The sequence below is a fragment of the Phacochoerus africanus genome, chromosome 9 (genome assembly GCF_016906955.1).
Source record: "Phacochoerus africanus isolate WHEZ1 chromosome 9, ROS_Pafr_v1, whole genome shotgun sequence".
Lineage (NCBI taxonomy): Eukaryota > Metazoa > Chordata > Mammalia > Artiodactyla > Suidae > Phacochoerus > Phacochoerus africanus.
Window position 1 is genome coordinate 33,979,321 of NC_062552.1, and position 12,646 is coordinate 33,991,966.

Here is a 12,646-nt window from a genome sequence, read left to right on the forward strand (position 1 = left end):
GCCAGCCCCGGGAAGCCCAGGCCAGGGCTGTTTGCATTTGCAGGGCAGGCACCGAGGCGGTTCTAACGCAGCTCATCACGGCTCCTGCACTTCCCTTCTCAGACGTTAACCACTTCGTCTTCCCAGCCCTGTCCTGCCACCACTCTGTTCTGTGGCCAGGGTGCACCTTGGAACTTGGATATAATGCTATCCTGAGGGTCCTTCCCTGGGATCACTTCCATGGTAAAGCCAAAATGCATGCAGGCTCTTTTGGTATTTTAATGAGCAAGGTCAAAGAGCAAGGACTAGGAGTCCCTCGGCCTAGGGGGACAACTTGGTTCCACTGCATCCTAGGATATGTATGATATTTGCAAGTGATTTAATATCCCTGAGCCAGCCTTCTGACCTGCAAGATAAGGAGAATAAGCATATTTGCCCCAGAGTTCCCAATGTGGCACCGTGGGTTAAGAATCTGACTGCAGCAGCTCAGGTCTCTGCAGGGGCAAGGGTTCGAGCCCCAGCCCAAGGCAGTGAATTAAAGAATCCAGTGTTGCTGCAACTGTGGCATAGCTGCAGCTTAGGCTCAGATTCAAACCCTGGTCCAGGAACTTCTATATGCCATGGGCGCAGCCATAAAGGTTTTTTTTAATTAAAAAATAAAAATAAAAAATAAAAACAATATTTACCCCACGGTGCTGTTGGAGGAGTCTGTGTGAAGCAATGGCACGGAGCCTGGTGTGTAGCGAGTGCTCACTAGATGTCGGCTTGGAACCAACACTCACAGCTTTAACTGGACACGTTACTTAATCCTTGAGTCTTAATTTCCTCATTTGTCCAACGGGGATAGGCTGATATGCGATTGACAGGGTTGCTGCGAGGATTCAGCGAGAATGAGTAGAAAGCAATTAACACAGCACCTAGCACGGGAGAAATAAGAGTGACTGCTGGGACCATTATCTCTGTCAATCAAACTGCGATCTATAGGGAAGGCTCCATGTATTCATGATAAAACACCTTCTCAGAGCCTGCCACCGTCCTGGGCTCCCAACAAGTCATAATCCAGGGGTAAAAGATAAGACATATGAAAAACATGTATGCCATCAGACATGGACAAAGAAAAACAATTTTTAAAAATTAGTTGTAGAGTTTTCCCCTCTTGGGGGGACTGTTTTTGATTCCAGCCAAAGTTTCTAGAGAGAAAAGAGAGATGAAAAGAAAAAGCTACACGGGTCAGAGAGAAAGGATTAACTGGGTGACGGCAAGGGGACAGGAGATGGAAAATGAAATGACGTCAAGAAGGAGGAGGCTGAAATAATTGAGTAATAAGATAGCACAGGCTATCTTGGGAGGGGACCACAGGCCAGCTCTCTACTTCAAGTGCAGGGGACAGACCTGGAAGACAGTGACAACCGGGGTCAGGGCCTGCTCAGCCTGGCTCACTGGACCCTCCCTGTGTGCCTGTTGGTCTCCCCCTGTGCCTGTTCGTCTCCCCCTGGGGCACTTCCGGGCCCCCACAGACTCCTGCAGTCGGTGACTGACTGAAGGCTGCCCCCCCAGTTCAGTCAGCTGTCAACTCTGCTTCCAGCTCCTCGCTGGCATCTCCCATGCTCCCTTCTCCTGGCACAGGGAAGTTCTAGATGAACTGTGATAAAGATAAACCTGGGCTTTGCATCTGGGCTCCTCTCACTCAGTCTCACAGTGACCCAACAGGTGCACCTGGCAGGAAACACCTCCTTCGCTGCCTTCCCCCTGCCTCAGCCTCTTCCTACCAGGCTTTCCTCTTTTTTTTAAGACAAGGGTGTTTGAGGCTCTTAATTTCGTCTTTCATTTGGGCATTTATATTTCTTTTTTTCTTTTTTTTTGTCTTTTTGCCTTTTCTTGGGCCGCTCCCGCGGCATATGGAGGTTCCCAGGCTAGGGGTCGAATCGCAGCTATAGCCACTGGCCTACACCAGAGCCACAGCAGCGCAGGATCCAAGCCGAGTCTGCGACCTACACCACAGCTCACAGCAACGCCGGATCATTAACCCACGGAGCAAGGGCAGGGATCGAACCTGCAACCTCATGGTTCCCAGTCAGATTCGTTAACCACTGCGCCACCACAGGAACTCCTTAATTAATTAATTAATTAATTTTTGTCTTTTTGCTATTTCTTGGGCCGCTCCCGCGGCATATGGAGGTTCCCAGGCTAGGAGTCTAATCGGAGCTGTAGCCACCAGCCTACGCCAGAGCCACAGCAACACGGGATCCGAGCCGCGTCTGCAACCTACACCACGGCTCATGGCAATGCCGGATCGTTAACCCACTGAGCAAGGGCAGGGATCGAACCCGCAACCTCATGGTTCCTAGTCGGATTCGTTAACCACTGCGCCACGACAGGAACTCCGGCATTTATATTTCGATGACAATCTCTAGAGATTTGAGGAGTTCCTGTTGTGGCTCAATGGTTAATAACCTGACATATTGTCCGTGAGGATGCGGGTTCGATCCCTGACCTCGCTCAGGGAATTAAGGATTTGGCATTGCCAAGAGCTGTGGTGTAGGTCGTAGATGCGGCTTGGATTCAGTGTTGCTGTAGCTGTGGCATAAGCTAGCAGCTGCAGCTCTGATTCAACCCCTAGCCTAGGAACTGCAATATGCTGCAAGTGCAGGCATAAAAAGGAAAAAAAGAAAAAAAGAAAATCTAGGGATTTGACATAAGTATGTCCTATTCTGTAAATGTCTCTTGAGCCTATACCCAGTTTCCAGGTGCTACTCCAGGCTCTTTTACTTTCTCACAACTAGCCTGTAATTGTGGGTTGAAGCATTTGCTTCCCAGATGCTTGAGAAGGGAAATCTGGGAGAATCACTCTCCAGAGTTGACTCTCCCCACACTCCTGCCCTTCAAATTCAGGCAATGGCCAGGTGTTGTGAGATCTGTCTCCAATCTCCACTGGTCGCTTCACCTCAGCCCTTCATCGTCTGTCACCCCCATCACAGATGCCCCTGCCTCCAGCCTTGCCTTCTCCTATCCCATACCTCATCCTCCTTTAAAGCCCTCTTCATTCACATTATCCCACTTAACTCCAGATCCTTCCATGGCTCCCCCCCCCCCCCAGATTTCATTCGAGGTCCTTGTGAGCCTGCCCTACCTCCCTGGAGAGGATGTACTCAGAGCCCTGCCTTCCCCGTGATAGGGGTTTCCGGGAGGGAAGGAGGGATGTCAGGGGACCCGTCCAACCAGAGGGGCTGTGTACACAGGAGGGCTGGGGCACCATGGCGGGGCGGACATCTGAATCACAGTCAATGAGGGCAGCCAAATTCCTATCTGGGAAATCAGGGCAGTCTGAAGGGTGAGGCCAAGCTGTAAACAGAATGAGTAATGAGGTCAGAAGCTGGTGGGGACCAGAATCATGTCTAGATGCAGCTCAAGGAAACAGAAATGGTACAGGACTGAGACTGTGAATCGAATTATAAGAAGGTATCAGGGATGGGAAGAGAGGAGCAGCCTTGAACTCTGCCTTCCCTCTGGCTTGGCTCTTTGGTTTTTCCAGTGGGTTTCATGCCCAGTCTTCCCTGCTGCCCAGTTTCACACCCTTCACACGCCCCCAGCAGGGCTGATTGACTTGTCTAAGGTTGCAAGGTGGGGATGTGGAAACTGAGCCGTGTCTCCTGCCAAAAAGGGGATGTGCCGCAGAGGCAAGCTTAAATTCACGTCCATAGGTTAGCAGATTGCTTCACACCTCCGTGTCTCAGATTCCTCATCTGTAAAGTAAGGATAATAATAACACTACTTCATAATAGGGTTATATATGACTACTACTCCTCTGAGGATTAGCCGAGCAAATATTTGCAAAATGCTTACAACAGTGCTTGGCACATAGCAAAGTCTGTATAAGTGTTAGTTAAATAAAAATAAGATGCCCAGATGGTAAATAAGGCCAGGACCCAAGTCAGTTCTAATTTTAACATTAGATCCTCCACCACTAAGGTCAACAACAGGTTATGAGGGACTAAGCTGACTATCAGACTTTCGAAAATTCATTTTCATTTCAACTACGAAGAGAAAAACATGCTGTTGGATTTTTTTACTAGGGCACACAGGAAATATCACTTGAGTGACTACCCTTACCTGTTCTTAGGAAACCACTGAGAAATCCAGAAGGACCAGTTCAAATAATAGTACCTATCCCAAATTTAATAGACCTTGCAAAAAAAAAAAAAGTTGGACTTAGGAAATGACTGAGGACATCAAGAAGAAATAGCATGATTAGGGAAGCTCAGCTGAGGCGAGGTTCAAGGCTACAGCTCCAGCTGGAAATGTAGCTGAAAGCAGATAATGCAAAGAGGAGAAAATAGTATTATATTTCTTTGTTATAAAACAGTTGGGGGCAAGGTGTTTGGAAAGGAGAGGGAAAATGTGAGTGTGTGGTTTGTAAAATGATTTTTTTTTCTTGGCTGCACCCACTTCATGCAGAAGTTCCCAGGCCAGGGTTTGAACGCACACGACAGCAGCAACCCAAGCTACAGCAGTGACAATGCCAGATCCTCAACTCGCTGTGATACCAGGGAACTCTTAAAAGGATTTTTTTAAGAAATGGATTCAGTATAGTTGTAGTAGAGTAGCATTCAAAGACAAGAGTGCGAAATTCTGCTCCACCTATCTATCAACCGGAAAATTTTATTAACTGAACCTCTCACATGACTACAATATGGCACTAATAGATGTTTGAAAATGATGACCCTGATAAGACTGCAATATCCTAGACAGCTTTCTGAAACAAAACAGATGAAATGAAGCTTGGTAAGTTTTGTAACAAATGTATTTTATTGTGTTCCAATTTTTCTAAAGCAAGCAGTATTTTTGTCATCTGTAGTATGTGGTGATTTATATGTCACCTAATAACTTCCTACCCATCATACTATTAAAACAGTACATCCTGCCTGACGACAGTGGGTATCAGAGTTTAATAAACACCCCTTTCTCTAAAGACACTTTACCAATTGCTCGCCTGGCTGGCCTTCCTCGAGTTCCCACCCTCTGCTTTTTTTTTTCTTCTTTTTCTACTTCGTTTTTGGCCGCCCAGGGGCATATGGAGTCCCAGGCCAAGGATCAGATCCCAGCCACAGTTGTAACCTACGGTAACACAGGATCCTTAACCCACTGTGCGGGGCAGGGATGACCCTGCGGCAGGGGCTGCAGAGATGCCACGGAAGAGGCTGTTGCACCCTTGCGGGAACTACCCCCACCCTTTACCCTTCAAGCCTGACTCTGCCACAGAGGGACTTAACCCAAAGGTCCAATATTTTTATTCTTCCCTAAAAAAGAGGCTGTCATCGGACTCACGAACCACTTACTCTCACTCAAATGAAGTTTCAGATTCAGAGTGGACGGTGTGAGGTGGGTGCTCCCTTTCTCATTAACAGACAAGAAAGCACCCTCGCCTGGGTAGAACTGTTCAAAATAAGGGTATCTCTCCCGAGATCGGGGCGGCGGGGGGGAGGGGGGGGCGGGGGCGAGCAGTGTGCAGCACGTGGCTTAATATCGAACAGAAGCAGATACGGCCAGGACCGTCCCGGGGCCTCCGGGAGACGCAGAGCAGGGCTGAGGGTGCCCGCAGGTCCCCGGCTCCCTCACCCCCACGGGAGGGCCTCCCGCCCTGTCTAATTACCGTCCCATTCCTTTCGCTCCCCTCCTCAGCCCGCAGCTCGGGCCTCTGCATACCACAGGGGTCAGACACAAATAAAATCCATACATGGACTCCCCTCAAGGGTCACAGAAGCTGGCGAGCCGCTCAGACGGAAGATGGCTCCGGCTCCCACCCTCCTTGCCCACCGCAAAATCTCTGCGGGCAAACACCAGCCCCTTAGTAACAGCCTCCATCAGTCGCCTTTGGGCTCTTATTCATCACCCACGAGCCTTACAGCGATGTCTCATCACAGGCCTCCCCCTACCCCCCACCCCCCGAAGAGAGGAAATTCCACAGCTCTGAGGTGATGTGAAACGTGATCTGCACGCCCCAGCACTCTTTCTTTCTCCCTCTCCCCGGCCGGTTCCCAAACTGGGTTTCCCGGGCCGCTCTCACAGCGGGTCCTCTCCGCCCCCCCCCCCCCCCCCCCGCGCCGGTCCCCCTCCGCTTTACACACTGTAACCTGATAGGCTGGAAATGCAGCTTCTTTCATCTCCCCTTTCCCACATCCTGAAAATCCGTGGAGAAGGAGCCCACCCAGATAAAGGAATGCCAAGTATGTGCACCCCCTCCCCCTCCAGCTCCATTCACAAAGCAGATTCCTAATGGCCCGAGGCTCCGGGGAGGCCCCGCGCCCCGCCCCCACCCCCACCCCGGCCCGGCCCGGCCCGGCCTCCGAAGAGTTTAATCATTGCACATCCTCACTCCACAGCCGCACCAAAGCCTAAGTCCACAAGCCCAGGACCCCATATTAACTTTTCCCTGGACTCTGCTCCTAGGGAAAGCTTTCAGATGGCGCTCCGATGGGGACCGCAAGGGCTGGGCCAGCCTGTCTACCCCTCATCTGGGCCCTCGCCGGCACTTCCAGATAAGAGGGCTCACGGAAAATGTGTCATTGGATCAGGGGGAAAAGATATAAATGCAACATGTGATGTTTCAAGGAGACACGCTTATGCCTTTGGGAAAGATCACAGGCTGTTCTAACCCAGAGACATTCCCTTCCGACAGAATTTGTCTCGAGGCCAGAGGAAAAGATGCTTTATTTGAGGGAAGGGCAAAGAATGGGTGGGTCTGTGTGTCTGTCTGTGGAAGGAGATTCTGGTAACATTTTTGTTCATTACTGGGGGTGGAATATCCTATTCCAGGGTCTTCGCTATGTGGAAATTAGCAACTACAAAACATGCTCTGGGGTCAGTTCTTTGGTGGTCCATGTCCAGGGTCCTGTCAGGGACAAGAAAGAAGGTCAGGGACAGCTGCTCTGACCTCAGCCTCAGAGGTTGGGAAGTACCCTTCCAAGCATCCCCTTTCATTAAGGGTGATAAACTATCTTATCCATCCTTTCGGGAGGGTGTGAAAGCTGTTTTGAATCTGTACCAGCTCTGGGATAATCAGTTCCCTGAATTAACTAATCACTGTGTGAAACAGGATTTCCTCCATCGACAGAGTGCCCCCCCGCCCCGCCACCCCCACGTCCTGGTCCTGATACTCAGGAGCATATTTACTAGATTATTAATCCATATTGTCTTTGCAATTCAGAGGATAGTTAGCTAACTTTCTCAATGCACTAGCATAGGACTAAAAATATGCTAATGGCTGGCCCATGAGTGCATTATGTCAGGCATTCAGTAGATCTGATTCTTGCTCAGGAAGTCTCCTGGAATTCCAAGAAGAATTTGAAAGGCCAGAGCCAGAAGATGCAATAAAGTATGCTAAGAAATAACAGACTGTAGCAGAACAGCCACATGGCAGCTCCTCAGATCATCCCTATGGTGCTGAGGAGAAATCTGGACTGTAGCTCAGCTCCAGGACTGGCCCACGTTTGCGGTCCTCATGTCGGAGCAGCCTGGGCCTCCCTAGACAACAGCAGCACAAAATAATGCACTGACGCCTGCAGCTTGGGACAGGCAGTATTCTCTGAGCAACAGTTTCCTTATCTATAAAAAGCTAATCCTTTTATTTTTTTCTTTTTTGGCTGCCCCATGGCACATGGAAGTTCCCAGGACAGGGAAACAGCCAAAACTTCGACTTAAGCCACAGCTGCCTGGACTTTTTTTTTTTTTTAAGGGACACACCTGTGGCATATGGAGGTTCCCAGGCTAGGGGTCAAATTGGAGCTGCATCTGTTGGCCTACACCACAGCCATGGCAACACCACATCAGAGCCACATCTGCAACCTACCCCACAGATTGTGGCAACACCAAATCCTTAACCCACTGAGGGAAGCCAGGGATCGAACCCCAATCCTCACAGACACTATGTTGGTTCTTAACCCAATGAGCCACAGTGGGAATCCCCCGGATTCTTATCCCAATGCACCAGGCTGGGATCAAACCTAGGCCTCCACAGAGACAAGCCAGGTCATTAACCCATTGTGCCACAACAGGAACTCCTATAAAAAACTAATCTAAGTGTGGTCCCCAGAGTGGCAGCAAGCCTTTACCCAGGAGTGATCTAGAAATGCAGGATTTCAGGCCCCACTGTGAATCCTACAGCATTTGAACAGGAACCCCAGGTGATCCTGGGCAGGTTACCACTTGAGATGCTCTGGCCTAGACTCAGGGTCTCAAAGGTCCTCTTTCTAGTTCCGAAATTGTCTGATCTCATTAAGTGGTCTCCAAGGAAGTTTTTCGTCTCTGATAAATGGTTTTCTTCCTTTCTTACACCTCCACTCTTGGCACTTACTGTCTCCCTTGCCAAGGAACTCAAGTTTTGCACGAGGAGCTTGTTTAGCATGTAGATTCATGAACCCCATCAAGAAATGTACTGAGTAGGTCTGCAGTGGGGCCAAAGGTTCTGTATTTCAGCCAGCTTCCTCCTGATAGGTCACAGACCAGGGTCCCCAGATTACATCTAAATTTTTTATTATGGAAAATTTTAAACATGGAAACAATGGACAAAATAGTAAAAATGACAGTCACATTTCAATGCCCAGATTCAACAACCATCAACTCCAAGCCAATTTTGTTTCAGTCAGATTATGGTTTGTTTCATTTTGTTCTGTTTTTTGGCTGCCTCTGTGCAAAAACATATAAGTTCCCGGGCTAGGGATTGAACCCCCACCATGGCCAGATCCTTCACCACTGAGCCACCAGGGAACTCCTTGTTCTGATTATGTTTGAAAAACTTTGGCCTCTAGAGCTTCCCACTCTTCCCTGCTGCATCTGTTCCTTTAAGGCTCAGCTTATTTTCCTTGAGAGCAAGAGTTGTGTCTAAGTTCTTGCTGTGGCTCAGCAGAAATGAACCTGACTAGTATCCATGAGAATGCGGTTTCGATCCCTGGCCTTGCTGAAAACTGCGATGTAAGTCTCATTCATATCTGGGTCGGATCTGGCATTGCTGTGGCTGTGGTGTAGGCCAGTAGCTGTAGCTCCGATTCGACCCCTAGCCTGGGAACTTGCGAATGCCAAAACTTTGGCTGTTAAAAAACAAAAAGGAGTTGTGTGGTATTATCTTGGAATCCCCAGTACCTAACACTGTGCCTGGTACATGCAGACACTCAGAAAATGAATACAGTGAGACATTAAAAAGAACTTTAAAGTAAAACATAAACTGGATGGCTTAAACTGGAGATAAACAGGATTATCTGATCTCTCATTTTTTCAATTCTTTGCCTGTGATTCCTTTTTCAGCTAGAGAAATTACGGCATCAAAATGCATGCGACTGAGTGAAAGAATCAGGAAAGTTTCCAGAAGTCCTGGTTCACGTCACTTTCCTTCTGTTCTCAACATTTTAAAAAAAAAGAAAAAGAAAAAAAAAGTGTGTGTATGTTTGAAGAGAGGGGATGTCTCCAGGCCTTTGTTTTGCTCTCTCCCTTTTTTTTTTTTTTTTGCTTTTTAGGGCCACCCAGGGCATGTGGAATTTCCCAGGCTAGGAGTCCAATTGGAGCTACAGCTGTGGGCCTAACCACAGCCATAGCAATGTGGGATCCGAGCCTCGTCTGCGACTTACACCACAGCTCGAAGCAATGCCGCATCCCCGACCCACTGAGAAAGGCCAAGGATTGAACCCACATCCTCATGGAGACTAGTAGGATTCATTTCTGCTGGGCTGCTAGGGGAACTCCCTGTGTTACTCTCTAACCTAGTAGTAAGTGTCTGAAAGCTCCTGGAAATGGCAAAGTCTTCCCACTTTGTGAAAGGAATTCAAGTTTCCTGAGTGGACGAATCACTGGTATCCCAAAGGTGCAGTCCTGCTCTTTTCACCTATTTGCTAATTATAAAGGCCAAAACTGAAGGGGGATGCTAAAGAACGCAAGGCGGAGAAAGGGATGGCAGGACCAAACTGAGAAAAGAACTCTGCCCTTCCAAAACTCAGCACAACAATCAACGGATAAAGCGGTAATTAGGCCTGATTATCATGCAAGGCAGCCCCCGGTTAAATTGGAATGTAGCCGGAGAGACGAGAGGCTGAATGGAGAGTTTGCGATGCTGGAGACTTGCTTTGATGTCTGCAGGGAAGGTTGTGTTTCATTCAGCCATCCAACCAACCAAAAAAAAAAAAAAAAAGTTGCAGGAGCAACATGAAACCTTCTAAAATGCAGCATGCAGCAAGCTGAAGGCTGAAGTGAGTGGCTGGGTGAGAGTTCTCCTTATGGAGTGTGTGTGTCTGTGGATACGAACATGCCGCTTTTCTCAGATTTACCGCTGCTGCCTCTTGGATCTGCCAGAAGACAGGAAAAGAGCTCTTGCACACGCTCTGACTATTAACTCGCCATTCCTGGCTTAGCAGATTTTTATACGACAAGGGAGAATGTATCTAGGCTCAGGGCAGCCTTCTTTTCTTTTTTCTTTCTTTATTTTATTTTTATTTTTTTGCTTTTTAGGCCTCACCTGCTGCATATGGAAGTTCCCAGGCTAGGGGTCAAATCAGAGCTGCAGCCGCCGGCCTATGCCAGCCACAGCCACAGCCACACCAGATTCGAGCCTTGTCTGCGACCTACACCTCAGCTCAGGGCAACACTGGATCCTTAACCCACTGAGCGAGGCCAGGGATCAAACCCATATCCTCATGGATACCAGTCGGGCTCTTTATCGCTGAGCCACAATTGGAACTCCAGGGCAGCCTTTTTTACCTGCTGCGGGGAGAAAGCAAAGGAAGTGGAGGTAAATTACATCCCTGAGAGGCCCAGAACTACAATAACAGATGCAGATGGAGTCATCTGAGGCTGCAGCTACCACAGCTTTTATACCTACTGATGTAGGAAGAAGAAAATGAGCCAAGGAAGTAGGTTAATCTCCCAGAGAAACACAAAATAGGTAACAAGTGGAATTTTTACACCTTTCACTCTTTAATTGCTTCAAAACCAAGAGCTGTGAAGCACACGGAATTCCTTTTGTGTCCTCATCTCGCCTCTCTCAACCTTTTCAGGGCAACCCCTGATTTAATACAGTGTTTTCCATACCTGAGCTCACTGCTCAGCTCGGTGCCCTCCCCAAACCAACTGACAACTTTCACTTCATGCAGGGGACTTTCAGTACAACTTGGTATTAGGAGATGATCAACTTTTTACTAAATTCCTGGCTGGCAAACAGCTTTGTAGTCAGATGTCATTGTGTTATTGTTTTCCTTATTCACAGGGTGCTAACCACAGGAAGTAGGATGTGCAGTCTTGATTTTGCATTAAGAAAGTCCATGGAGGAGTTCCCTGGTAGCTCAGCAGGTTAAGGATCTGGCGTTGTCACTGCTGTGGCTTGGGTTGGTGCTGTGGCTCAGGTTCAGACTCTGGCCTGGGAACTTCCACATGCTAAGGGTGCAGCTCAGAAAAAAAGAAGAAGAAAGTCCAAGAAAAACAAAAATTTTACTTGGGAGATGAAATGCAATTTCTATTTCATAGGGATTATCAAAACAAGACCACTATACCATCCAGATATGTAGCTCTATATTTCTTTTCTTTTTTTTGTCTTTTTTTTTTTAAGGGCCACACCGCAATAAGTGGAGATTCACAGGCTAAGGGTCAAATCGGAGCTATAGCTGCCAGCCTACATCACAGCCATAGCAATGCCAGATCCAAGCTGTGTCTGCGACCTACACCACAGATCACGGCAACGCTGGCTATTTAACCCACTGAGCGAGGCCAAGGATCGAACCTGCAACCTCATGGTTCCTAGTTGGATTTGTTAACCACTGCGCCATGACGGGAACACCTCTGTTTTTTTCTCTCTCTCTCTCCATTTTTTTTTTTTTTAATATATTTCTTCTCAAAAGAGATGGAGTGCCCATTATGGCTCCATTAAGGACCAGATAGAGTCTTCAAGAGGATACAGGTTTGATTCCTGGCCTCACTCAGTGGGTTACGGATCCTGAGTTGCCATAAGCTGTGGTGCAGGTCACAGATGTGGATCAGATCTGGCATTATTGTGGCTGTGGTATAGGCCATCAGCTACAGCTCTGATTAGATCCCTAGCCTGGGGACTTGCATATGCCACAGGTGCAGGCCTAAAAAAAAAGAGATAAAATAAGTTGTTAATCAAATTACCTTGAAGGAGGAATTCCGGTTGTTGCTCAGTGGTTAACGAATCCAACTACAAACCAAGAGGTTGCGAGTTCCATCCCTGGCCTTCTCAGTGGGTTAAGGATCCGGCATTGCCGTGAGCTGTAGTGTAGGTCGCAGACACGGCTCGGATCCCGCATTGCTGTGGCTGTGGCGTAGGCCGGTGGCTACAGCTCCGATTCGACCCCTACCCCTGGAACCTCCATATGCTTCAGAAGCGGCCCTAGAAATGGCAAAAAGACAAAAAAAAGAAAAAAAAGAAAAAAAGAAAAAAAAATTACCTTGAAGAAATTAAAAGAGCATTTATTGGAGTTCCCGTTGTGGTGCGGCAGAAATCAATCCAACTGGGAACCATGAGGTTTCAGGTTCAATCCCTGGCCTTGCTCAGTAGGTTAAGGATCCAGCATTGCCATGAGCTGTGATGTAGGTCAGTACTGTATCTCCAATTGGACTCCTATCCTGGGAACCTCCATATGCTGTGGGTGTGGCCCTAAAAAGAAAAGAAAAA